The sequence below is a fragment of the Bos indicus x Bos taurus genome, chromosome 9, assembly GCF_003369695.1.
Source record: "Bos indicus x Bos taurus breed Angus x Brahman F1 hybrid chromosome 9, Bos_hybrid_MaternalHap_v2.0, whole genome shotgun sequence".
Classification (NCBI taxonomy): domain Eukaryota; kingdom Metazoa; phylum Chordata; class Mammalia; order Artiodactyla; family Bovidae; genus Bos; species Bos indicus x Bos taurus.
The window spans coordinates 101,362,169-101,388,613 of record NC_040084.1 but is presented as its reverse complement, the minus strand read 5'-3'; the positions used below and the strand labels follow the sequence as shown (position 1 = coordinate 101,388,613).

General features: G+C 51.9%; 1 protein-coding gene across 1 annotated transcript in view; it reads left to right on the top strand.

The window, feature by feature from the left end:
• The first annotated feature begins 9,175 nt into the window (after positions 1–9,175).
• The window catches only part of PDE10A (phosphodiesterase 10A), a 577,986-nt gene continuing 560,716 nt past the window's right edge, over positions 9,176–26,445 (top strand). Inside the window, exon 1 of the mRNA XM_027552017.1 lies at positions 9,176–9,774. The gene's annotated coding sequence lies outside the window, so the exon portion shown is untranslated. The remainder of the gene's footprint in view (positions 9,775–26,445) is intronic.

The following is a 26,445-nucleotide window of genomic DNA, read 5'->3' as shown; positions in this document are numbered from 1 at the left end:
CCAGCTTTCAGACACACTGTGGAGCTGAGCAACTGACTAAACGCTTGATGTGGTTGGGGGGGCGCGGGGGGTCATCTCGGTGATAAAGGGCCATATACCGATGACATGGGAATTCAGGAAAGACCCTGACACATGTGTACGTGTGTAGGTGCATAGTGTGTGTGCTGACTGCCCAGATCCGTCAGCTGCAAGGGCCAAGAAGAACGGACACCCTCAGCAGCAGTGAGCAGCCCTGGTACCCAGATCTTGGTCTCTAATCCCACTGCAAAGACCAGCGCTCCTTGAAGAAATGGCTGATTTCAGGCTGAGGCAAGGATGGTACAAGATAAGCCTGTACCATCTTGCGGTGCCAACAGTCAGGAAGAGTTCGGCAAACAATGACCTGTGGGCAGCAGCCAGTTTACAGGGACCCTCACAGATCCGTTTATGGATGAAACATGAGCAGAAGAGCCGCATACAGAGGTGAATCACAGGGCTTCCCTGGCGGTCCAGATGGCGCAGTGATACAGGATCCCCCTGCCTGTGCGGCAGGCGCAGGAGATGCTGGCTTGACCCCTGGGTGGGGAAGATCCACTGGAGAAGGGAGTGGCTATCCACTCTAGTATTCTTGCTTGGGAAATCTCATGGACAGAGGAGCCTGGTGGGCTACAGCCCATGGGGTCACAAAGAGTTGAACATAACTGAGCAGGCACGGAACAAATATCCTGGTTAAGCGTCTTCCTGCCAATGCCAGGGACATGGGTTCGGTCCCTGGCCCAGGAAGATCCCATATGATGCAGAGCAACTAGGCCTGCACACCGCAACTACTGAGCCTGCACACTAGAGTCTGGGGCTGCAACTCCTGGAGCCCAAGGGCCTAGAGCCTGTGCTCGGCAGCAAGAGAGGCCACCGCAGTGAGCCCCAGGCACCACAACCAGAGAGCAGCTCCCACTCAGCACTAGAGAAAGCCCATGCGCAGCCATGAAGACCCAGTGTGGCCAAAAATACGTAAATAAATAAAATACATCTTAAGAAAGAAATGAATTATGAACCATGAGAACTGGGAATCTGTGAGTCCCTAAGACTTCAATACTCACAACATCACAAATAAGCGGATACATGCATGTGTGAATCAGGGAAAAGGGAGGCTCTCACCCACCCCAGGGCTGGTGAGTGAATGTGGAGGGTGCGCTGAGTTCACAAGCTGTCCAGGCAGGAGCGGACCAAGTCATAACCCTCAGATTCGGGGCAGATTTCAACGAGGAGCGGAATAGTAGCCATTCTTCCCAGAATGCTTATTAGCCATGAGCATGAGATCAAACGTGTGATGACACAGTGGAGGTGTCATCCAAGAGCTGGGCCAGGATTCAGATTCTCAGAGAGAACCGAGTGGACATCAGGGCCTCTGGAGGCGATAGTCTGGTAAAGAACAGCCTCCTCTTGGCAGCGTTTCAGCTGAGATCACCCGAATCCAGTCCTTTGGAAACATCTAACCGACTCATCCCAAGAAACGGTTTATTGTAAAATGAGGGGAGGGGATGTCCACAGCTCTCCAAAATGTCTGTGTCGTAGAAGACAAAGACGGGTTCTGGAAATGTTCCAGAGTGAAAGAATCTAAGACTGGGCCAGTTCAATGAAATCTTTATCCGTAGACTTTCAAGTTGTGGGGCTGGAGAAGACTCTTGAGAGTCCCTTGGACTGTAAGGAGATCCAACCAGTCCATCCCAAAGGAAATCAGCCCTGAGTATTCATTAGATGGACTGATCCTGAAGCTGAAGCTCCAATACCTCAGCCACCGGAGGCGAAGAGCTGACTCATTGGAAAGGACCCTGATGCTGGGAAAGATTGAAGGTGGGAAGAGAAGGGGCGACGGAGGATGAGATGGTTGGATGGCATTGCTGACTTGATGGACATGAGTGTGAGCAAACTCTGGGAGATCATGAAGGACAGGGAAGCCTGGCGTGCTGCAGTCCATGGGGTCACAGAGCAGGATAAAGCTTACTGACTTAACAACAGGCTGCATTCTGCTTTGGAGGGGAGAGCGAGTCTAAAACACGCTGGATCTGGTGTCACCATGAAGGGATAAGTGTTCAACTGCATCAACTCCCCCTTTGCCAAAATCACATACATTGAGCTCCCGTCCGCCCCCCACCCCCGCCACCTGATTGGAGCAGTTTCTCAGAGCTACCTGACATGCTGTCTGCCGGGCTACAGACCTCATTTTGCCTCAAATAAAACTTACCTTGCAAAATAAATAAAATAAATAAAAGACATTGGATCAATGGATAAAACTGGAATATGGACAGAGGTGAGATAAAACTATTTTATCAGGGATGTTTATTTATTGACTACAGTGCTGTGTTTATATAAGGAAATATCCTTATTCTTAGGAAATGCACACTGAAGTATCTCAGGGGTAGAGGGCCAAGAGATAATGCACGCTTCATTAATGAGAAAACTAGAGACCGTGCATATGACTAACATTTCACCAGAGGAGGGTCTGGATATCAGAAAGGTCCTTGTACTGTTTTTATCCTTGCAAGTTTTCTGCTACTTGAAATTATTTCCAAATAGAAGACTAAAAGATGTGAGTGATGGCTTCTAAATAGATGAAATATTTAAGATAATTAAGCCACACTACTTACGGAACAGACAAGATGTAATAAAATTTCTGCGTTTATATGATCAGCTCACAACTCTGAACACAGTCCACAGCTGTGCTGTCCTTCCTTTAAAAAGAAAACAAACCACCGAAGCCCACTGCTGCTTGGCCGTGTTGCATTATTTGCCCTCATTTTCCTCATTCATAGCCCAGCACTTGGGACTAGGGGATTAGTCTCATTACTTAATTGAATGTTCCTTCCACTCTGCGAATCAGTGATTAGACTCTATTTAACCCATTCACAGTGTTAAATAAGCTGCTTTCAGACTTTCTGTGTCTACAATTCCCGTTTGAAAAATCACCTCCCACAACTTACAAGTTCTTCCTGGAGCAGAAATGCTTGTGCTCGGCGGTCAGCAGAGTCCTCACCCCTGCTTTCCAAGCAGGCACACTTGGTCGGAAGCCTGCTCTGATTTCGCTTGTTTTTCCCAGCCTGTTCTTGGAATCGGTGAGAATTAACACCCCATTATCCAAAGATCTCACTTCTTCTTGGAACCAGAAGAACCTGGAAATGCTCTTCCAAGAACCAGGGGGAATGCAGCCCCCGCCCCCTCAAGCTGAGCCTTGCAGGTGTCAGGACAAGCCCCAGCCTGCCTGCCCACCACCCCCGCCGCAATCTCCCCACTCTTTATTCTAGATGCAGCCAGGGAAGGCCAGGCCACAGCCAGGATGTCCTGACTGCAGTTGGGGCGTTGCCCTCAGAGCCCATGGCCTTTGCTAGCTCGCATCACTGGTCCGTTTCCCCTTGCGGCAGTTTCAATGGAAGGGCCTCATCCACATCATGTCCCGTCATCTGATGCATTTGGGGGAAGCGGTGGCCAGCATGCAGGAAACTCAGGCTCCCCTTCCAGGGTGATCGAGGGGGCCTGCCCTGAGTCCCCCCCCGAGCCCCGCCCCCTCACCTGCTCAGGCTGGCAGGTGACAGGGGCGCACGGGGTTTCCGGATGTGCAGAGTGGGTGACCCATCTCAGCCTGCCCTTGCGTGTGGCGTCCAGTGGTGCCAGCCCGCCTGCTCCTTGACGTCAGCCTCCTTGGAACCCTCAGCTCAGCTGGGCTGAGTTTTCAGATGCTACTCAGAAGATGGGCCGGCACATGAGCACCCAGAACTATTTCCGGCATCCTCACCTCCTCCCTCTTCTCACCCACGCGGCCAGCCCGGTTCCCTCCTTCAACTTGGGATCCGTGAAAACAGCCTCTGGGCCACCCACTCGCCCTGCCTCTGGTCCCGCTTCCTTTCCGCCACTCCCCAGCTGTCTCCCTTGCACACTGAGGACTCCATCCCACCTCTTTCTGGAAGCCCACCCACCAGGGCCTTCAGGATATGGCTTCAACTCCTCAGCCTGACACTGGAGCGCTGGGCCTTCCAAACAATCCCTCTTCTGCCTCTGGCCCTGGGGGGCCTCCTGTAGGGGGACCCCCCAGCATGCCAGGCCACCTGCAGCGGGCACTCCACAGCCTCAAGGCCTCTCCTGTGCCCGGGGATCACTGCAGAGACCAGGGCCTCTCCTGTGCCCGGGGATCGCTGCAGAGACCAGGGCCTCCGAGCTTTGCTCCCAAGCTCAGTGGGTTGCTGAATGAATACAATGTTGGGTGCACAGGGGGCATTCTAAAGTTTCAGGAACTGGGTATTTACTCTCTGGATGAGAAGGGTGGGAACCCACTACTAAAGGGCTCAAGGGAAGGAGTGTGGTCTCTGAGGACCCAGGACAGCCGGGGTCCAATTTACCTCTGTGTGGACCACAGCAGGCTTAAGGCTTGGCAGGAAAGAAAAACCCAACAGGGAGATACAAAGAGAAAGGAGCAATGGAAGCAGAAAGTGACTGAGCAGAGAACCGAGTCACCCAGAGGCCTTATGGGTCTCAGGTAGGGGCTCCCACCCTCCCAGATGGATATTTGATCTGGGGACCATTGTGGCGGATGGAGGCTGCCTGCCAGCCTCCAAGCCCACCTTCTTCTAGCTCAGTTCAGTTCAGTTTAGTCACTCAATCATGTCTGACTCTTTGTGACCCCTGGACCACAGCACGCCAGGCCTCCCTGTCCATCTCCAACTCCCAGAGTTTATCCAAATTCATGTCCATCGAGTCGGTTATGCCATCCAACCATCTCATCCTCTGTCATCCCCTTCTCCTCCTGCAAACCCAGCATCTCCGGAATGTATGGTGAGGTGAGGAACTTCCCTGAGGCCAAGCCTACTTTTTGATGCAATTATGCTATGCTATGCATAAGTCACTTCAGTCGTGTCCGACTTTGTGCGACCCCATAGACAGCAGCCCATCAGGCTCCCCCGTCCCTGGGATTCTCCAGGCAAGAACACTGGAGTGGGTTGCCATTTCCTTCTCCCATGCATAAAAGTGAAAGTGAAGTCGCTCAGTCGTATCCGATTCTTAGCGACCCCATGGACTGCAGCCTACAACCAAAGGCAAAACCCCCTGTCCTCGAGAAGCTAGCAGTTGAGGGTGAGACAGAATAAACAAGGCAAATGAGTAAAGCAGAAGGAGTGGCCAGAAGTGCTATTCCTGTGCAGGGATGGGGGCTGGAATTGAAGGCAAGTTTTAGGTGAGGTGCTGCCAGGAGCAGGAGGTCCGCCCGTGGCAAAGGTCATGAGGAAGGAGGCTTGGCATACTCAAAGGCGGGATCGAGCCTCAGGAGTCCCCCTGGAAATTCTCGAGCATCTACCCCCAAAACCAGAGTCTGCCTACTTTCTGCTTTGTGCTCTCACCTACACCTCTGACTTTACGGGGGGCTGTCCCCCACTACCTCTCTGAAAAAAGAGTTAACTTACAGCTCCAGTTAATAAAGTTCCTGGGTGTGATAGTGTTTCAACCTACAAACTCCTTTGGAAGTCCTCTAGCCTGCCTGAATAGGTTTTTCCGGCCACATGTGATTGCTCAGAGCCTCCCAACTGTGAGAGGCATGAGATGTTCTAAACTGTCTAAATACAGATTCCTTTGAGCAGTTAAAAAATTGATTAGAAATTGTATTGGTGAAGGGTTTTTCACTTATTGGGCCAATGTTTGCTGCTAAGTGTCCATATCCCTTACCTACTGTGTCCCTGGCAGTGTATTGATTAATATAATTGGTGTAAGTAGTAGCTTTAATGTTTGTAACCTTGGACCCTTGAGTTAATTCTTTTTCTTCTTATAGCCCACCACACTTTTGCCCTATAGGAATGCAATTTTATCTAATGCTTTTGGAGGGTGGCGCCTGACTAATCACCTTTAGAGAAAAATAAGTTTTCTGAAGAAAGGGTCTTAAAATGTTAACAGGCCTCCAGGCCAGAAGATGATGCAAATCACCTAAACTTTTGCATATGATAAGTTTGCAGGAAGAAAGCCTGGCTTGCTGCATGACTCTACCCCTTCCCCCATTATCCTCTATGCATAACTTAAGGTATAAAAACTACTTTGGAAAATAAAGTGCGGGCCTTGTTCACCGAAACTTGGTCTCACCATGTCGTTCTTTCTCTTACCTTCTGGCTGAATTATTCAGCCTCTTTTCTCCACTGAATTTCCTCACTGAGCTATCCTTATTTAACCACTCTTTATATCCTTAATTAACGTTTAATTAAGCAATTGTTTCCTGATCCTTGCCGAGGCTGTCCCCACTTCGAATTCCCTGGATCCACCTGGGCTGGACCCCGGCAAGGTGCCCTCCAGGGCTTCTCAGAGGAGGCCCTTGAGTAGAGGTGAGAAGGAGAAAGAGAGGTCATCTTGAGGGTCTTCAGTAGGCGGGTCTGGAGGGGATCCACAGATGCAGAGGTCTGAGTGGGTTCTAGAAGAGTTCTGAGTGGGTTCTAGAAGATTTCTGAGGGGTTCTAGGAAAGTTCCGAGGGGATTCTGGGAACGTTCTGAGGGGGTTCTAGAAGAGCTCTGAGTGGGTTCTAGGAAAGTTCTGAGGGAGTTCTGGGAATGTTCTGAGGGGGTTATAGAAGAGTTCTAGAAGACCTCTGAGTGGGTTCTAGGAAAGTTCTGAGGGTGTTCTGAGGGGGTTCTAGAAGAGTTCTGAGGGGGTTCTAGGAAAGTTATGAGTGGGTTCTAGGAAAGTTCTGAGGGGGTTCTGGAAGAGTTCTGAGTGGGTTCCAGGAAAGGTCAGTGGGACTGGGGACCAGGGAGTGGGGAAGGAAGAAGGTGAGCCAGAGAGAGATACCAGCCACTGTAGGGACCCGGCATCACTGTGGGGGAGAAGCCAGAGACCTGGTCTTGCATCTTGACCGGCTCTGACACCCATGTGACGCGCACACGGGCAGGGCAGGGGCAGGAACTGCAGCCCAGGCAGGAGGCCGTGGAGCTGGGCTGTGCAGTGGGGGCCGTGGAGCCTGTCCGGGTCTAAAGGTAGCGGGAACAGCAATTGCTGACAGCTGGAATGTGGAAGGTGAACACAAAAGGAGTCAACTGTACCCCAATATTTTGGCCCAAGGGCAACAGTGAGGATAAGACACCCTTTTGCAGAGGTGGGAAGAATTGTGGGCAGAGCAGGTTTGGGGTGAGGGTGAAATCAGGAACCCAGTGAGTCCTGATGAGTTTCCTGCACTTTTTAGACACCCGGGTAGAGGTGCAAGTGAGACAGGCAACCCCAACATTTCGGGGAGAGCTCTGAGCTGAATATATGAATGCTGACTCTTCAGGGTTGAGATTGGACTTAAGACCAGGAGGTAGAGTAAGGCCACCAAGCAGGTGGATGACAGAGTAGGTAAGGCAGCCGTGGGCAACTCCAGCATCAAGAAAATGGGGAGATGCAGATTCAACCAAGGTGACCCAGAGGGAATGACCAGAAAGGCAGGATGGAAGCCAGGGACAGTGTGTCCACAGGCAGGAAGGGGACCCAAGACTCCGTCCAACATGATGCGCAAGTCAGTTGAGGCTGAGGCTTAAGAACCGACCTTTGCTCCAAGCACTCAGGGTGACCTCTGACCTGTGGCAGAGCTGATTTTGCTAAGTCCCTGAATTAGACCCCCTCAGACCATCCTGTAGGCCTGGATTCAAAAGCCAGTGAGAGGAGAGAAATCAGAGACAGTGTGGTCAAGGGGAGAGAAATTGGGTGGAGGGATGCAGAACATGTGTCAAGACTTACTTTTTCCCCTTGGGAGACAGACGGGGCAGCATGCTTGGGGCGGGACCAACTCAACAGAGGACTTAGGAGGGGGCGCGAAGGGAAGGCGGGTTACTCTAGCAGGGAGAGGGGCCCGGGTCAGGGCCTGAGCGGGGAGAAGGGAGCCCCCGGAGCGAGCAGCTTCTCCAACAGGCTGGGCCAAACCGGGCTCAGAAGGGTCAGTGGGTCAGCCTCCCTGCTGCTGGGCGTCGGCAGCAGAGACGCCCCGGACCTCTCGGCCACCCTGCTCTCTGAGTCCCATGGCAGCTTTTGCGAGCGTCCATCCAGCGCCCGCAATGAACAGGGCGCCTGAGAACTCCATCCTGTGGGATCCCGGAGCAGAAGTTGGGGGGGGGGGCGGCCCAGGCCGGGGCGCCGCGTCCCACTCCCGGCCGGCGTGGGCCTCGCCAGCCCTCGGTTCCCCGCAGCAGCGCGCAGCCGACGCGAGCCCATCGATCCCCCGCGAGCTGGGCTGGGAGGGTGGGAACCCACCGCTGCGCGGTCCTCCGCAGCCCGCACCCCTGCGCCCTGGGGTTCTGGAGCCGAGAGGGCGCCGGCTTGTGCCACCCAGGGTGCGCAGAGGGAGGTGATGCCCGTGGCCTCGGCCAGTATCCCGCCCCTCCTGGCCGCTCCCCTCGCTGTGGCTACGATCTCGGTCGACCCTGACTGGCCCTGGTTGCCTGCGCGCCCCGGCTCTCCTCGGCTGAGCGCAGTTCGCTCTGCGTTTGGCTTTCCAGCACCGCAGGGGCAGTGACAAGAACCCCAGGGTGGGAGGCCAGGCTCTTGGTCCCTCCAAGGTGGCCGTTGGGGGGTCCACCCACCCGCACCTAGGAGAGGGCGCGGGTTCCGCGCGGGAGGAGCGCCCCCCGCGAGGGCGGCATCCCGCGCGCCCAGTGGTCCCCGCGCGCGGGCACGCTTCCATTCACTGCGGCTCGCGGAGCCGAGCGGCCGCCCCAAGACTCAAACCGAATCTATGAATGGGGAAGAGGGAAGCGAAGCAACGTTTATTTCCACTCCCCGCTTCCCCGCCCCCTCCCCTCCTCCCTCCGGGCCGCGCGAGCCGGGCAGGGGCGGGGGCGATGCCGGGTGCGCGGCCAGGAGAGGGGGGGCGCGCTGTGAGTCTGGCCGGAGACAGCACTATTTATAAACTCCGGGGCTCCAGGACAAAGGAGACAGATCGGAGTCCCCCCCCTACCCCCCCGCAGCCCCAGCGCCTCCCCGGGCCCCTCCCCAGAGACTTTGATTTCATCCCCCAAGCCCCGGGCTGGCTGGCAGGTGCGGGGGTGGGAGCCGTCTCCGCTGGAGCCGCTTTGCCAAAGGTCCGGCTGCTGACGTCGGAGCGCCAGCTCCTGTCAATGAACGGCAGCGGCAGCCTGGGGACTGGCTGGCAACGAGGCTACAGACGTCATCGCCTCCTGTTGGACGCGGGGGGGTGTCCGAGCCGCAGCTCCGGCTTAAAGGAAAACTCTCCAAGTTCCAGGCAGCCGGGGAGCGCCGTTCCCGACAAGCACATGCTCCCACAGCCCGGTGCGCGCGGGCACACGGGCGGGCACACTCGCGCACTCGCACACACGCACACTCAGACACGCACGCACCCTCGCACCCGTGTTCCCTGTAGGTGTGCGGTCCAAAGTTGCGGCCGCAAGGAGGGTGAGCTGAGATGGACCGGTCTTCCTTGGCGCCTGGAGCGCGCTCGACGAGGCTTTCCTGGAGACCCCCAGAAGGACAAGAGGGCAAGAGGAAAGACCCCCTCCGCTTAGAGTTGTCTCCCCGCTTTTCCGAGATGACCAGCGCGAAATGTGGACTGCCCCAAGCCTTTGGGACGTGCCTGCGGAGCGGAGCCGGAGCGAGTGTTCTTGGAGAGGTCGTGAACTCGGGCCACCCGGGCTCACGGTCAACTTGTTCTGCGCAGTTCTCAATGGAGCCCCGGACCCACCGGCTCCTGGCTCGCCTGCTTCCCACCCCCTCTTTTTTGCTGCTCCTCTCTCTTTTAAATGTGTGAAGTTGAAGTGGAAAGCAGATAGGTGCTTCGTATACTTTGGCGGGTAAGTGGACTCTTGCGTTTACCTATTACTTAACCCTTGGGAGTCTGGAAAAACTACAATCTAACCTTTTCCCTACGTCAAAAAGTTATCATCATTTCCCTCATCCCTTTGGGCAATAAGGAAGTGCGTGCGTGTGTGTGTGTGTGTGTGTGTGTGTGTGTGTGTGTGTGTGTTGTCTGGGGACATGACTTTCTTGAGGAAGGGATGTTGAGGGGAAGTGATTAAAAAAAAGAGACCCAAGTGGGTAAAACCAGGAGCCTGGAGGGGTGGCAGAGGAGGTGAGGGGGTCCGCAGCCAACTCCAGTGCCTCCAGCCTCACCCGGCCAGCGCTCCCAGCTCCAAGTTCCGGGGAAGGCTGCCCTCCAGCTGCAAAGGGCCGCGCTGCGAGCCTGGACCCCAGAGGGCCTCGGGAGTCGGCCCCCCACCCTCCTGGCTCCTGGGTTCTGGAGGGGGACAAGACCCCCTCCCCTCTCTGCCTCTGGGCTCTGCCGCAGCTCTCCCGGGCCCACCCGCCACCTCCCCACCTCCCCCAGCCCCTTTTGCAAAAGCCCAGATGATGTCACGGCCGAGGAGGGGGGTCTGCGCCCCTAGCACCCGAAGGCATCACTTTTTTGGCATCCTGCAGCCTCTTCCTTCCTTCCTTCCACCCAGTTCTCCTTGCAGTCCTCTGCAAATAATTCCTTCCCAACGCCACAGACACCCCCACCCCACTGCCCCTCCCCAGGACCTCAGTCCTTCCCAGGCAGGGCCAGGAGTCCTGGTACCATGCACCCACCCACCCACCCCCTCCTACATCAGAAAGAAACCGGCTGAGGGGCCAGGAGCCTCCTCTCCCTGATTTTGTTGGGTCTCTTTTTCCTCTGGGCTTACCCTTCCAGGGGAAGGAAAGAGAGGAAGGAGAGAGGGAGAGGGGAAGAGAGAGAGAGGCAGGGAGAGAGAGACGGAGAGAGAGAGCACACAGCCCCCTAGACGTAGGTCTGCAGGAACCGCACGTAGGATCTCAGTGCCTGTCCGCCGGGTCCCTGCCTCCGGCTGCCTTCCTGATCCTCCGAAGAGCCTTCCCTCCTCCGGCAGCTGTCCCCCCAGCCCTCTCCCCGGCTCCCTCCCCCCCAGCTAACCCCACCTTCACTCTCCTCTCCGAGGTTGGGGGGGCGAGGCTGGGGGTGGGGAAAGAGCACCCCAGAGCCCCAGCCCCGGCAGAGATGTCGAAGAAGCGCAAAGCCCTGGAGGGTGGAGGCGAGCCCCAGCTCCCGGAGGAGGAACCCACGGCCTGGTTTGAGGGCGGCCGCGAGGAGCAAGGTAGGGGGAGGGGGTGAGGCACGGGAAGGAGCCGGCCGGGGAGGTTTGGGAGTTGAGAACCTCTGCAGGAATGTTCCAGCCTTCCTCCACAGCAGCTGCCTTGTCGGGGCAACTTGAGTCCACTTTCCCCCCCACCCCACAGATGGGGTTTTGCATGTGTCTCTGGGAAATTGGGGGTGGGCTAGGATGGAGCTGATGAGGCCCACACTGAGGACCCACCTTTGCCTGAACTTGGAAACTCTGTGGGGAGGGTGGGGGTGGAGAGGGGGCAGGAGGAGTTTGGGCCCAAGGTTGCTGGCCATTCCCCCCTCCCAGTCCCCCGGCTGCCTGGCCATCACAGCCCTGGGGGTGACAAGCTGCCCCATGGATGTGTGGCCTGCGCTGGCATCCGTGTGCAGGACACCTGCGTCTGCAGGGCGGGGTGCTGGGGTGTCTGGGGCCGCCGAGGGCCCTGGGGAGGGCTGCTGCTTTCTCCCAGGCTGCTTGGTCGGAGGATGCTCAGGGCTGCGTCATGTTGAATCCCGAGCCCCTGCTTAGCCAGACCTCCATGTGCAAGCTCCCCAAGTTGGAGGGGAGGTCTGAGGCCCATCCAGTGCTGGGCTGTGATCTCAAGGGGAGATGTTGGAGGTGCCAGCAGCCGGGGTCTCCTTGGCCTGGAATTAGACCCATGAAAAAGTGAAGGTGGGGAATTTCCTAGGGAAGCCAAAGTAGTACTTGGATATCCGACTGCCACATGAAAGGAACCCAAACAGACACCTTTTATTTCACTGAAAGCAGTCTGAGTCTGGTTAAAGGTAGGCCCAGATGAGCCAGGCAAGCTCTTTTCTGGGCTGTAGGCTAAAATACAAAGGAAATAGGAGCCAGACGCAGGTGTTTGGCTGTCTGTGGAGCTGTGGACGAGGAGCTGAGAGGGCGTGTGGGCAGTGCGAGAGGGCTCCTGGTTGGTGCTGCTCGGGGCAGGGCCGGGCACCCGGGGACTGGGCGTGTGTCTTAAGATGGAGCCCATGGCTCTTCTTCTTTGACGTCATGAGAGACACAAAGTCACCCAAGTCCTGGCTGCTCACAGAGCCTGGATGTGTGTGTCCACTCGGCACCGTGCGTGGTTTGTGTGCGTTCTAAAGCCAAGGTTTAGACCCAGCTCTCCCTGAGCAGTGGGATTTAAGGGAAGCAGATGTGAGCAAAGCTGGCCACTCACCCCAGAAGAGGTTGTAGCTCAGTGTCTGCCTGTGTTTTGACTTTCTTGGCTTAGTTTCCATCTGAGAGCAGAAGTCAGTACCTTTCTTCCATTCATGCTGCTGCAAACATGGCATTTGGTAAGACATTCAGCTATTGCAATGACTGGTCGGTATTTTTCCATCTTTGGGGAGAATGACTCTGTATCACCACAGGTGTCTGACAGACTCATCAGTCCCATACTCAGCATTTAGTTTGGGGCTGAGGTTGCTCTCAAAGGTGCACACCATGTTCCCTTGCTTAAGCAACTGGTGAAGCCTATGGAAACTGATGTGATCATCCTGGTAAATAACAACCTGTTTACACTTTTATGCCATTTTTTAAGAATTAGTGAATGCCTGGCTGCTAGTTATGAAAAGCAATAAGAATACTATTTTAACAAACATTTATTGTCCTCTTGGTGGAATTGTGTGGTATTAGAATTTAAAAGCTACATGCTGGAGGTCTTGCACCAACAGTAAGAAAAATCCCACATGCCCGAGTGTGGTAGGACCCGGCCGAGTACATTCTGCAAGCCACAATGGGCAGTAGTAAGTACCTGTATCTGTGGTATTCAGAGGTTATCATAATTTTGAAGTGACTTGCTGTATAGATTGGCTTTGTTCAAACTTGGAAATATCTAATGTTTTTACTGTATCCTTTGCATTGGCATATACAATTGGTGCTGGATAATTGCCTATGAATACGTAACTGTAGAAACCATGACATGTGTGAATACTCAGCTATCATAGGAGGATGAATGCATTTACTCGGGAAGTGGTACCCATGATGCTCACCGAATGTGGTGGCGACCATCTCTACCTTTATGGCAGGCAGTAGGGCTGAGGGTACTTGGACCGTAGGAGACGGGAGGCCAGGTGGAAACCGGGGTTCGAGTGACAGGTGGCTTGGCACTCGCACTGAATGTGGTTAGGGTTAGAGGATCTGGGTCTTACCACCTCTCCAACTCAAGGTTGTTGTTTTCCCTCTGAGTCTTCCAGCCAAGCTTGACAACCCGCACACCAAACAGCAGAGGAAGGTGCTTGCCTCCGTTCTGCTGACCTGGAATACCAGGAGGGGTGTCTTCTGAGCTCCGACAACTTGGAAGGCTGATGCGCTTGTTCATTTCAACCATTGAAAGTACTTTATGGCATGGATTAGATTAAGGCAATTGGAAATTAAGTTTCAGAGGGAGCCATTGATTTCAAGACCGTCTGTCAGCAGGTTGGCTCGGTTTAAAGTTTTAAACAGCTGATAAGCAGGCAGGCTGCCTGGAGAGAGTGGAGGGGGAACTTTGAACAGAAGGACAGAAGACCGTTGCTCCTTTCCAAGTCCTGCCATCCTGCGCCCCAGTCAGGAGGGTGGGCCTCCACTCAGGCCCCAGGCAGGGGTTTCCTGTGATGGCCCCTATCTTGTTCCTAGTTTCTCTTCTAAGAGATTCCTTATGGGATGAATGAAGATGGTGAATGGGTCGTTGTGAACACACATGGATGGTTCCCTTTTTCTCTCTGACCTATTTGTTCATCTGGAGCAAGTAGCAAGTGAAGTGCCCCATGCTAGTTGGGCTGAGCATTTCTTTGGATGTCCGTTGAAGTCATCTGGGGTGTGTGTGTGTGTGTGTGTGTGTGTGTATGTAAAACTGTGACGTTGGTCAGAATATGGTTCTCTTGTGGCCCCAACTTCTCTGACCAAAATGTTCAGACTCTATTGATGGGAGGTGTTTGCATAAAATGTTAAACATGTAAAGGTTTTACCTTTACAACTTAGAGGAACTTGGTGTGCAGATCTACACTGCCAGCCACGATTTCTGTTTTGTTTCTACTGTCCTTTGTGGCTTTGAACGTAGACATGAGCGTGTGTTAGAGTTTCATCTGGCCGTGAAGATGATGGGGGCTATATGTCAAACACCATATGGGATGAGGCTATGGTGGAAACACTGAATGATTATGTTTATTGATCTTATCCCTTAAGAAGATACTTCTCTTTTTTCATTCTCTTCAGATGGTCCCTTTTCAAGGAATTCTTATTTACACAGAAACTCTGATTGAATCACACGATATTAGTTGGGCTTCCCAGGTGGCTCAGTGGTAAAGAAACTGCCTGCCATTCCAGGAACCGCAGGAGACGTGGGTTCGATCCCTGGGTTGAGAAGATCTCCTGGAGGAGGAAATGACAACCCTCTCCAGTCTCCTTGCCTGGAGAATCCCATGGACAGAGGAGCCTGGTGGGCTACAGTTCATGGGGTCTCGAAGAGTCGGACACAACTGAGAGACTGAGCGTGCACAAAGCCAGTTAAAGCTGAACATCTAGGTTCTTAACTGACTACATCTACATGACCCCCTAAAGTCAGTTGAAGTGATTTTTTCCCTAACAGATTAATGGATTAATGTGTTTTTTTTTTAAGAACAATTGATTAGATTTTTATTATTTTGAAAGATCTCTTAAAGAGTGGTTTACAGTCATTAATGTTAAAGAGTGGGCAAGACCCCTGGAAGAAACTGATGCTAAAGAAGATCTCACAAGCACACATTCTGCAGAAGCAGAGTTGTTGTACAGGTGCTTGGTTTTTTGATTCTCTCCTCAGTTTCTCTGCTTCCCATCAGAAAGGCCAGGTTGCCCTGCAATGTGCCAAAGATGGTGGCGGGAGGAGGGGAGCTCAGGGGGCAAGAAGGACAGGGATACAGAGGGTGGTGTCCAGGTGGAACCTTCACATGTGGGCCAGAAAGTGAGTCCCATGTGTCTGAGGAGACTCGCCCATCCCTTGTTCCTGTGTCTGTAGCCTCAGAAGGTTGAACCAGATGACCTGGGGGGTCCAATTTCCAAGACTTTGAATAGGATTGCGTGAAGAAGCAAGTGGGTTAAACCATAACTGGCCTCCAAGCTTAAAGGCTAGCTCACAAAGGAAGTAGATGAACAGCAGTTCTTACTGACCCGAAAGGCTGGGAAAGGGAAGTCATTTAAAATCTGCACAGTTTGGGCAGGCTGGTGGCTGGCGCAATGCTTTCTTTCCATTCATTCAGAGCCACCAGGCACTCTGGTGGGGTGTGAGCAGAGGGCACCTTCTCGTCTGCGATTTTGCAGCAGGTCTTCACGGCGTAAGCAGTTCCGTCGATGCTCTGGTTTGCCAGCCCCCTCCCATTCCCCACAGACACCCCCTCTCCCCTTCCCACCAGTGCAGACACATGACTGCAGATAAACAGAGGCGAGAGCCGCATGGAGATGCTTCCACGACGGGCCTTAACCCTGCGAGTGGGACCTCGGCTTCTCAGGCAACCCGGAGTTACCTTCACCTTGTTAGCGGGAGGAGAGCTGCGCAACCGTGATATGAGATGGTTGTTCAGAGCTCTTCAACTTTCTCATTTCTTCTTGATGAACACGGCATAGCAATCACAGCTGTCATTCTCACTATATTGTACACATATATACACACAGACACACACATACACACATGTATACAGACATACACATGATAAGAACAGTAAGTACCACAAGAGGACATACAAAAAAGGTGCAAAATATGTCTATCCTCCCCTAACCCCATTCGCATTTCCCAAAGGCCGCCAGTGTGACAAGGTTGTTATGTCACCGACCAGTATTCTGGGCGTATACAGCCGTCCTTTAATATCCTCGAGGTATCGGTTCCAGGATTCACCGCAGGTACCGAAACCCAGGAACACTCAAGTCCCATGGTCAGCCCTCCCCATCCTTGGTTCAGCAGGTGCAAATCCACCAACTGTGGTCATGTGATCCCGCTTGTATTTCCTGCAAAGAAATCTGTGTAGAAGTGAACTCGCGCCGTTTCTCAGGGGTCAACTGTACCGGGGTGCCTACTTGATACCCCTTCCTGAGACAAACGCAGGCATTCGGTGTCGACTCTTCTCCAGCCTTTCTTTGTTCACTTGCCTTCGAGTTGGAAATTTGCCGCCGTACATGGATCTACTTGGTTTTCATCGTCTGTAGAGTGTTCCACAGCACAGTGTAACGGGCATTTCCGCAGTCATGCTCAGCGTCTGATTCTTTGTGACCTCATGGACTGTAGCCCGCCAGGTTCCTCTGTCCGTGGGATTTTCCAGGCAAGAATACTCTAGTGGGTTGCCATTCCTTTCTCCAGGGGATCTTCCACCGTGGGATCAAACCTGAGGAACCCAAAGCAGGGTCTCCTACATTGTAGGTAAGTGAAAGTGAAAGTGTTAGTCCCTCAGGCGTGTCCGACTCTTGGCAACCCCATGGACTGTAGTCCATCAGGCTCCTCTGTCCATGGAATTTTCCAGGCAAGAACACTGGAGTGGGTTGCTATTTCCTACTCCAGGGGATCTTCCCCACCAAGCGACCTAACCTGAATCTCTTGTGTCTCCTGCATTGGCAGGTGGATTCTTTATCACTGAGCTATTGATTGAATTCTTGTGGGATTACTAGTCTTTTGTTTTTATAAAGAATGCTATAACAGACAACTACATTGTATTTTTTGAGCACAAGTGTGAATGAATCTTGGGGTCTCCCAGGTAAAGAATGTCAATGGCAAAGAATCTGCCTGTCAATGCAGGAGACTCAAGAGATGCAGGTTAGGTCACTTGGTGGGGAAGATCCCCTGGAGTTGGAAATGGCAACCCACTCCAGTATTCTTGCCTGGAAAATTCCATGGACAGAGGAGCCTGGTAGCTATAGTCCATGGGGTCACAAAGAGTCGGACATGACTAAGCATGCATGCATGCACACACACACACACACACACACATATGAATGTGTCTGTTGGTAAATTTTCAGATACAGAAGTGGGATCAGAGAGGTGACAGCCACCAAAACTCCACCAAAGGCCTGTTTGCCCACAGCTGCCCCAGTTCTCTTGTGCAATTGACCTACTCTCACTGTGGACATTCTACTTCAGGGACGCGAAATTGGAGTGATTAGCAAATGTAAGCACGCTCCTCGAATCGATCAGTGGGATAGAATATTTGAGGTCCGAGCAGTACTAGATGTGGGGTGATTGTAACTGTGATGAATTTTAGGATTTATGGGCCAGTGTTTCTTTTCCAGCTTCCTGCTTAGAGCAAATGTGGATATGGTATCCTGTTCTGTCCATGTCAGCTACTGTAAAAGGCACAGGTGTTTGATTTTGCTGTAAATTCATGTAAGAACAGAGAAAGAGTTGTGTCATTTAAAGTGTATATTATTATAAAATAGGATATGAATACACTTTCTGGGGTGATCCATGAAAATTCTGATTGGTGTAAGTTTTGCTCTTGAATTCTCACATAGCTGCAATGATGTGTCTGGGTTTCATGACTTTTATGCATTTTGTATACTTTGAGATTCTTAAATATTGACAGAATATAAACTCACGAAGGGCAGGGGCAATGTCTTAGCTGGTGTGTTTACAGAAGGCTTCGTCTAGAACTGATAATTCCTGACTTGTTCAGTGTTTTATTCCTGCCCTTGATACAGTACATGTTACACAGAAGGCACTCGGTTTCTTAAGTGAAATGACCAGTGTTTCTGTAACTCAGGCAACTTAAAGTATTGAGTATTCTATTTAATAGTGACCATGATAATTCTACTTGTAAATGGCTAGAGATAGGGAGGAATATTTATACTGAGCTGTAAAATCTTTCATTTGTGAAAGAACATTGGCTTTGAGATTAAGCACGCACAGACGATTAAAACAGCATTGCATATTTATAAAAATAGTTGTCCTTACGACTATGTGAATTTTAAGACATTAATGCCTTGGACTAATGAGAGGAAAGTAGGAACAGCTTCTCTTCTCCCACTTTCTATTTTGAAAAGTGTTTCATAGACAGAAAAGCTACAGGATTCGTGCAACGCCCGAGAGGTCCTCTGCTCTTCCCCTGTGTCAGCAGTGTGACAATGTGATGCAGCCTTGGACTCCATTTCTGATGTTTCCCTGCAGACAGCTTTCAGATACCACCACCCAGCTTCCCATCTGCTCCACACCTAGGCCAGCTGATCCGACACCCCACGTGGGCCTTCCCTTGGGGCTGGTGGGAACTCAGTCCGCAAGAACCCCAAACCCTGCACAAGAAATCCCAGCACTGCCTGGAACTGCAGTGAAACCCACACGTGCTGGCTCCCAAGCCACTTTCAGACACATTTTCAGGAGTCTGGCCCGCTCCCCTAGCAAAGGCTCATTATGGCAGAGCAGACTTTTCCACACTCTCTTGATGCTTGGGTGGGATCACCGGTCTGGACATCCAAACCAAATTTTGGATGAGGGGGGTTCATCACACTCCCAAGGGGCTACGACAAACTTTGGCTATGCTGTCGTGTCCTCTTTCCCCTCCACCTCGTCTTTCTCATCCGAGGATTATTATTTTTGGCTGAATCACTTGAGAGTTATTTGCAGACATTGTGATGATTTAGAGACTTCAGATTTATTTTCTAAGAGCAAGGCATTCTCCTAAATGACCACAATCCAGCAACCACATTGAGGACGCCTAGGCATTGACATAATATTATCTAGTGGGAGCACATGTTCGAATTCCCCCAATAACAGTCTGTGTTCTTCCCTCTCGATCTAGGGTTCTATCAAGAATCACATGTGGCGTTTAGTTGTCTCGTTGTTTTTCATCTAGAGGCGCTCCATGACCTTGACAGTTTTGAAGAGTCCAGGTCAGCTATCTGACATCCCCTGATGATCAGTCAGGTTAACCGTCTTGGACAACGAGCCTCTGCACAGGCGATATTGGTGTCTCATCAGAGGACACACGATCCTGCCAACTGGCCCTGCCACGAGGGAGGTTGAGCTGGATCACTTGGTTATGGTTGTGCCTGCCGGACTTCTTTCTATATTGTAAAGAGAAGCAGAAACATATTCTGATAATTCACTACTTGTGCCGTGGCAAAAATCTCTGCCTAAAAGTATAAAATTTGAACACTCAGATCTGCGTGCGTGCATGCATGCTCAGTCACTCAGTCCTGTCTGACTCTTTGCGACCCCATGGACTGTAGCCCACCAGGCTCCCCTGTCCATGGGATTCTCCAGGCAAGAATACTGGAGTGGGTTGCCATGCCCTCCTCCAGGGGGTCTTCCCCACCCAGGGGTCAAACCCGCATCTCAGATCTGCAGTACAAGTCAATTCCTAACTACACAAATTTGGATTTTGCTTTCATACCAATATTTTTCTATTTAATTGAACTGTAACACTTTCAGAAAGCTCACGTTCTTAGGCGAACAGCTCAATTAATGTTAACATATATACAGTACCCAGGCCTGAGGACACAGGACATTTCCTGCATTCTAGAAAGCTCCTTTTGCTCTGACCCAATAAAATCCCTATTCACCATTCTGAACTCTATTGCCACGAACTCAGTTTTCACTGCTTTGCGACTCATACACGTGGAATCAAATAGCACCACAGCCTTGTGTCTGGATTCTTTTCTTGACACTGTGTCTGGAGGACTCGCTGTGCGGTCACAGTCGTTCGTTCCTGCCGAGTGCTAGGCAGTGTTGCTAATATTCTACAGTTTACTTGCCCTTTGTACTCCTGGTGGACATGTGGGTTATTTTATTATTGGGGTCTTTACAAATAAAACTGACAGGAAACAGCTCCTGTGCTTTCCTTTTGGTGGACATAAAACTCATTTATTTTGAATATATACCCCACACATCCATTTTTGTAATCATTTGTAGAATGTTCTTTATCAGTCATTGGAGCCCATCAATGAAGGTGTATGGCTTTCTCTAAATACTTTGGCCACCTGATGTGAAGAACTGACTCATTGGAAAAGACCCTGATGCTGGGAAAGACTGGGGGCAGGAGGAGAAGGGGACGACAGAGGATGAGATGGCCGAACGGCACCATTGACTCGATGGACATGGGTTTGAGCAAACTCTGGGAATTGGTGATGGACAGGGAGGCCTGGCGTGCTGTGGTTCATGGGGTTGCAAAGAGTTGGACACGACTGAGTGACTGAACTGAACTGAACTGAACTATGTCTGAATATTATAAATGTTATATCCATGAAAGAAATCCCTAATGTATTCCACACACTTTAACATGGCAATATTTGCAATCCACATATAGGATCTTGATAAATGGACTAGATCTTATTCTTCTTAGTAAAAGTCTACACAGAATTTTGATTCACAGAAATAGTTATTCCTCCCTACCATGGATGTTAAATTTGATTCTTATTCATTTAAACAGTATATTGTGCTTGCATCTCTGACTCTGAAGGAGGCGGTGTTGAGAAGGAAGATGAAATATCCCCTGGGTATAGAGTCTTGAGTGAAGTTGCTCACAAGGGAGATCCTATTACTTCTGTATGGGGAAGGATTGCCCGACAGGAATCTCTGCCTAGGAAGGTCCGTAACTTCACTTTAAGAAGGGAAGGATAACCAGGAGGGCCTTGTTTTCTTCCCCAGACTAACCTTGAGCTGTCATGATTTTGATTCCTGACTCTGCATTTTTCTACATCAAGACCATCATTTGTTTGCCTTGTCTGGGGCTTGCCTGGGCTAACTGTGAAGTAGAAGGGGAAAGGGACAAATGTGACTTTATGCCACTCCCTGCCCTGCAATAATAAAGCCATGTTTAAATAACAGGTGCTGTAGCTGGCGGACAGCTTTCAATCATCTTAACATTGAGCTATAGGACATCTCTCAGGAAGGGAATGATCTTGGTTTGGAAAAATACTGGGATGCACAGCAACAGAAAGAGGTGAGACCCTAGCGCCTTGGGGGCAAGAGTTTTCGTTGCTCCAGCAACAGGGAAAGTCCCTGAGTGTAAAGAAAAGAGAATGTGAGAGGGAGCAGAAAGCAGGGTGAAGGCCCCAACTCAGAGCAGGGGCCCTGCTGCGGGGCAGGCGGTGCGGACGCAGAGCCGGGGGCCCGCCGAGGGCTGGTGCTTGGTGGACTCGGAGCCTGGGGCCCGCTGAGGGCTGGCGCTTGGTGGACTCGGAGCCTGGGGGTCGCCAAGGGCTGGCGCTTGGTGGACTCGGAGCCGGGGGTCGCCGAGGGCTGGCGCTTCAACTCAGAGCAGGAGCCCTGCTGCTGGGCAGGGGGCACGGATGCAGAGCCGGGGGCCCGCCGAGGGCTGGTGCTTGGTGGACTCGGAGCCTGGGGCCCGCTGAGGGCTGGCGCTTGGTGGACTCGGAGCCTGGGGGTCGCCAAGGGCTGGCGCTTGGTGGACTCAGAGCCGGGGGTCGCCGAGGGCTGGCGCTTGGTGGACTCGGAGCCCAGGGGTCGCCGAGGGCTGGCGCTTGGTGGACTCGGAGCCCGGGGCCCGCCGAGGGCTGGCACTTGGTGGACTCAGAGCCCAGGGGTCGCCGAGGGCTGTTGCTTCAACTCAGAGCAGGAGCCCTGCTGCTGGGCAGGGGGCGCGGATGCAGAGCCCAGGGGTCGTCGAGGGCTGTTGCTTGGTGGACTCAGAGCCCAGGGGTCACCGAGGGCTGTCGCTCGGTGGCTGCTGGAAGCTGGACTGCTCTGCGTGTCCTCAGTTCTTTGGTAAGTCTACCGATTTCTTCAACATCTCACTCGTAGATGGGAGCCAGTGAAGGGCCTGAGTCTCCCGTCTGGGCCGACGCGGAGCAGACCTGAGGTGTGGAAGTCGCTGCCAGACCCAGGTGAGCCGTGAGGTCTTGCGTCCGAGACTGTTTTTAGGGCCGCTGAGTATCTCTAGGTTGTCGTTGTTCAGTCGCTAAGTCGTGTCTGACTCTGCAATCCGATGGGCTGCAGCACGCCAGGCTTCCCTGTCCTTCACTGTGCCTGGAGTTTGCTCAAATTCATGTCCATTGTTCCAGTGATGCTATCCAACCATCTCACCCTCTGTTGCCCTCTTCCCCTGCCTTCAATCTTTCCCAGCATCGGGGTCTTTCCCAATGAGTCAGTTCTTTGTGTCAGATGGCCAAAGTGCTGGAGTTTCAGCTTCAGCATCAGTCCTTCCAATGAATATTCAGGGTTGATTTCTATTAGGATTGACTGGTTTGATCTCCTTGCTGCCCGAGGGATTCCCAAGAGTCTTGTCCAGTACCACAATTCAAAAGCATCAATTCTTCAGTGCTCAGCCTTGCTTATCGTCCAACTCTCACATCTGTACAAGACTACTGGAAAAATCATAGTTTTGACTATACAAACCTTTGTCAACGAAGTGATGTCTCTGCTTTTTAACATGCTGTCCAGGTTTGTCATAGCTTTCCTTCCAAGGAGCAAGCATCTTTTAATTTCGAGGCTGCAGTGCTATTCAGGGTAAATCTTTCAACTCCAAACCCTGACCGTAAGCTGTCTTTGGCCACATCACATGTTCGCCCAACTTGAAGTTCATTGGAGTACTTTGGTTGTAGTCACAGCTGAGTCTCCTGTTCTGAGTATGGTGTCACCTCTGGCTTGACGTTTGGTAAAAGATTGCATGGCATTCTTGCAGCCCTGGGTTCACTCAGACACAGTGGATTTCAGTGACCCAGTTTGAAACGATAGGGATTGGGTCCAAACCAGCTGCCTATCTTAAATGATGAAGGTGATAATTATTATGTATAAATAGCAATAACTTACAGAGCAGGAAGAATTTCCTTTAACTTCATTAGGAATGTCCACAGCATATCAGTTAGTTCAGTCGCTCAGCTGCGTCTGACTCTTTGCGACCCCATGGACTGCAGCACACCAGGCCTCCCTGTCCATCACCAACTCCCGGAGTTACCCAAACTCATGTCCATTGAGTCGGTGATGCCATCCAACCATCTCATCCTCTGTCGTCCCCTTCTCCTCCTGCCCTCAATCTTTCCCAGCGTCAGGGTCTTTTCTAATGAATTAGCTCTTCGCATCAGGTGGCCTAAGTATTGGAGTTTCAGCCTCAGCATCAGTCCTTCCAATGAACACCCAGGACTGATCTCCTTTAGGATGGACTGGTTGGGTCTCCTTGCAGTCCAAGGGACTCTCAAGAGTCTTCTCCAACACTACAGTTCAAAAGCATCCATTCCTCAATGCTCAGCTTTCTTTATAGTCCAACTCTCACGTCCATACATAACTACTGGAGAAACCATAGCCTTGACTAGACGGACCTTTGTTGGCAAAGTAATAGGGAAAAGTAATTTGTCATAACATATAAGAAAAATTAACTACCAATGGATAGCCGGAGAAGGCAATTGAAACCCACTCCAGTACTCTTGCCTGGAAAATCCCTGGAGGATCCCAGGGATGGGGGAGCCTGGTGGGCGGCTGTCTATGGGGTTGCACAGAGTTGGACATGACTGAAGCGACTTAACAACAACAACAGCAGCATGCTACTTTAATCCGTCTCCCTCTCTGCTTAATATTAAGCTCTTTTCCTGCCCATTCCTTTCAGTGTTTGTTGTTCGGTTTCGATGGTCAGACCTGAGGTCATTGTCATCTGATGGTCTCAAGTGCACAAGAATTGCAAAATGGAACTGAAATGTTGCAGGGACAGGATTTTGTGAAATTCATGAGAGTGGTGTTGGGAATAGCTCCCTTTATATGCTAAGTCATTAACCGCGAGTTAGAGAAAGGACACCATCGAGGATCGCCCAGGCCCCGCCATGATGCATTTCCATCCCACTCTAGCCTCTCTGCCAGGCGCCTGAGTTGCCGCCTGGCCTGTGCTCAGTGCTGGCCTCCCAGGGTCCACGAGCCTGGGGTCATTGTGGGAAAGGGACGTATCGCACGGGACAAAGTGTTGTCCGAGACTTTCTTATTGTGCTTACTTTTTAATAGTCTGTTTCTCCCCATGAGAATATGCTCTTGATTAAGACAGAAGCCTGTTCGGACTTCTGTTTTTCCCTGGTGTACCTCTCCCAGTCAGAGTAAAACCTGGCAGATATTGAGTCCTCCTTAAACACTTGTTGAGTAAAGCATGAAGGAACGATGGAAGGCCCTTTTTAGGAGAACTTCTCTGTAGACGTAGGGTGCCCAGGATGTAGGCAGGAGAAGGCTGCAGTGGGCTTTTGCTGCAGTGCCCTAGCTGTACTCCGTGCCCCCAGCTCTCATGCTTCAGCCTCTCCTTGCTGTGAGTCCCTCTCAGTTACAAGTGGTGAAATCCAAAGGGGACTTCAGTGGGAGGGGGTTTGCAGGGAGTCCCTGGGGGTGGGTTGCAGGTGGAGTCGAGGGGGCCTCCAGCCTTGGACGTGGCCCCTTCGCCTGCCTCCACCTCCCCTAGTTGATGAGGCGAACTGCAGCTCCAGGTCAGACCTTGGGACTAGAGCAGAGAGGAAGGAAGACCTTGACACTGCTGGCCTGGCCTCCACATCCCAAAGACAGAACTTCTCATGTGACGAATGGGGCATGGTCTACTTGAAGAAGTACGTACACGAAACACGGCTGCCACCTCGGGCTCCCTCCCCTGCAAGTGCGAGCAGCCCATCACTGTCTCTTCTCCTGCAGGAAGGTCGCCACCCCCTCTCCTTGGCGTGAGGGTCTGCTGCACTGCGGTCCTGAAGAGGTTTCAGTGCGATAATGGACATGCCAACGTGTGGTCAACTAAAAGCAGCGATGCAGACTTAGAGACTTACTGTCTTTCGTGTTCCTCCCGTCCCGCCCCTTACGGCACCCTCCCATTTAGCTAAGCTGATACCTTCTAGGAGTAGTTATCCAGACATATGTATGAATATGCTTCAGGACCTGGTGATGGACAGGGAGGCCTGGTGGTCCATGGGGTCGCAAAGAGTTGGACATGACTGAGCGACTGAACTGAACTGAGAAAGTATAAGGGTAAAACGTTTTCACTTCAATGGCTCGTTTACAGGGTGGCTAATTCATAAGCAAAAATGCTTAAGTTTTGCTAAGAAACTCTGTGATGTTATTGAAGAAGGAGAGTGCCCAGATATCCAAGAGAATGAACTGTGAAGTGAAGTGAAGTCGCTCGGTCCTGTCCGACTCTTTGCGATCCCGTGGACTGTAGCTTACCAGGCTCCTCTGTCCATGGAATTTTCCAGGCAAGAGTACTGGAGTGGGTAGCCATTTCCTTCTCCAGGGGATCTTCCTGACCCAGGGATGGAACCCAAGTCTTCTGGATTGCAGGCAGACGCTTTACTGTCTGAGCTACCAGGGAAGTATGGAACTGTGATAAGGATTAAAAAAACTCACCTGGAAATTGTTACTGTGTTTGTAGACTAACACTGGTCACACCTGGACACTTCCACAAAGGTGCTCTCTTCACCTGTCCTTGGATGGGGTGTGTGTGCTAAGTCACTTAAGCCTCCTCTGTCCCTGGATGGGGCGTGTACTCAGTCGCTTCAGGCTCCTCTGTCTATGGGATTCTCCAGGCAGGAATACTGGGGTGGGTTGCCGTTTCCTCCTCCAGGGGATCTTCCTGACCCAGGGATCAAACCCGTGTCTCTGACGTCTCCTGCATCGGCAGGCAGGTTCTTTACCAGTAGCGCCACCTGGGAAGCCCCATGGTGGTCTTTAGTTGCTGATGTTGTGAGCCTGTCTTCATCCTCTAGGGGCACCTTGCTGTATCATGTACATCTTTAGACTGCCAGGGACTGTTGGACACTTCTTCAAAATGTTTATTTCTTAAAAAGATTTCAAGCTTTTGTTCATATAATACCCTCCTTTGCCAGCTTCAGTGATCCTCAATAAACCCTCCTTGTGTCTTTCCCCTACAAAACATGCACGGGCATCCTCAGAGCCCTCAGCTCCACCACATTTTGGAACGGTCTCAAACCAGTGCTTTTTCAGATTGTGGTAGCAGTCTATTTGTGAGTCATGGAATCTATCTTTAGTAAGCTCAAATCATATTTCTCAAGGCTGAATGGAATGGGGGGAAGGGAGGGAGAGGGTGTGGCGGGGAACAGGGAGACGGCGAAGGAGGGGAGGGGAGCGTGACGGTGGGCCCGGCAGGGGGCAGGTACCATTCAGTGGTGTGTGTGTGTGTGCCGCATCTGGTTCTATTTTAAAATGAACTTCTTACTGTGAGTTGAAAAGGTCATAAAACCCTGGTCTAGACCACATTTTATAGATATCTTGGTGACAGCAGATAGTCCATAGTATCAGAACTGTTACGGTTCTTTGCCAGGGGTGATGCAGGAGACCCAGGTTCAATCCCTGGGTCGGAAGGTCCCCTGGAGAAGGGAATGGCAACCCTCTCCAGTATTCTTGACTGGAGAATCCCCATGGACAGAGGATCCTGGAGGGTTACAGTCCATTGGGTCACACAGAGCCGGATAAAACTGGGCATTCATGCAGAGCCA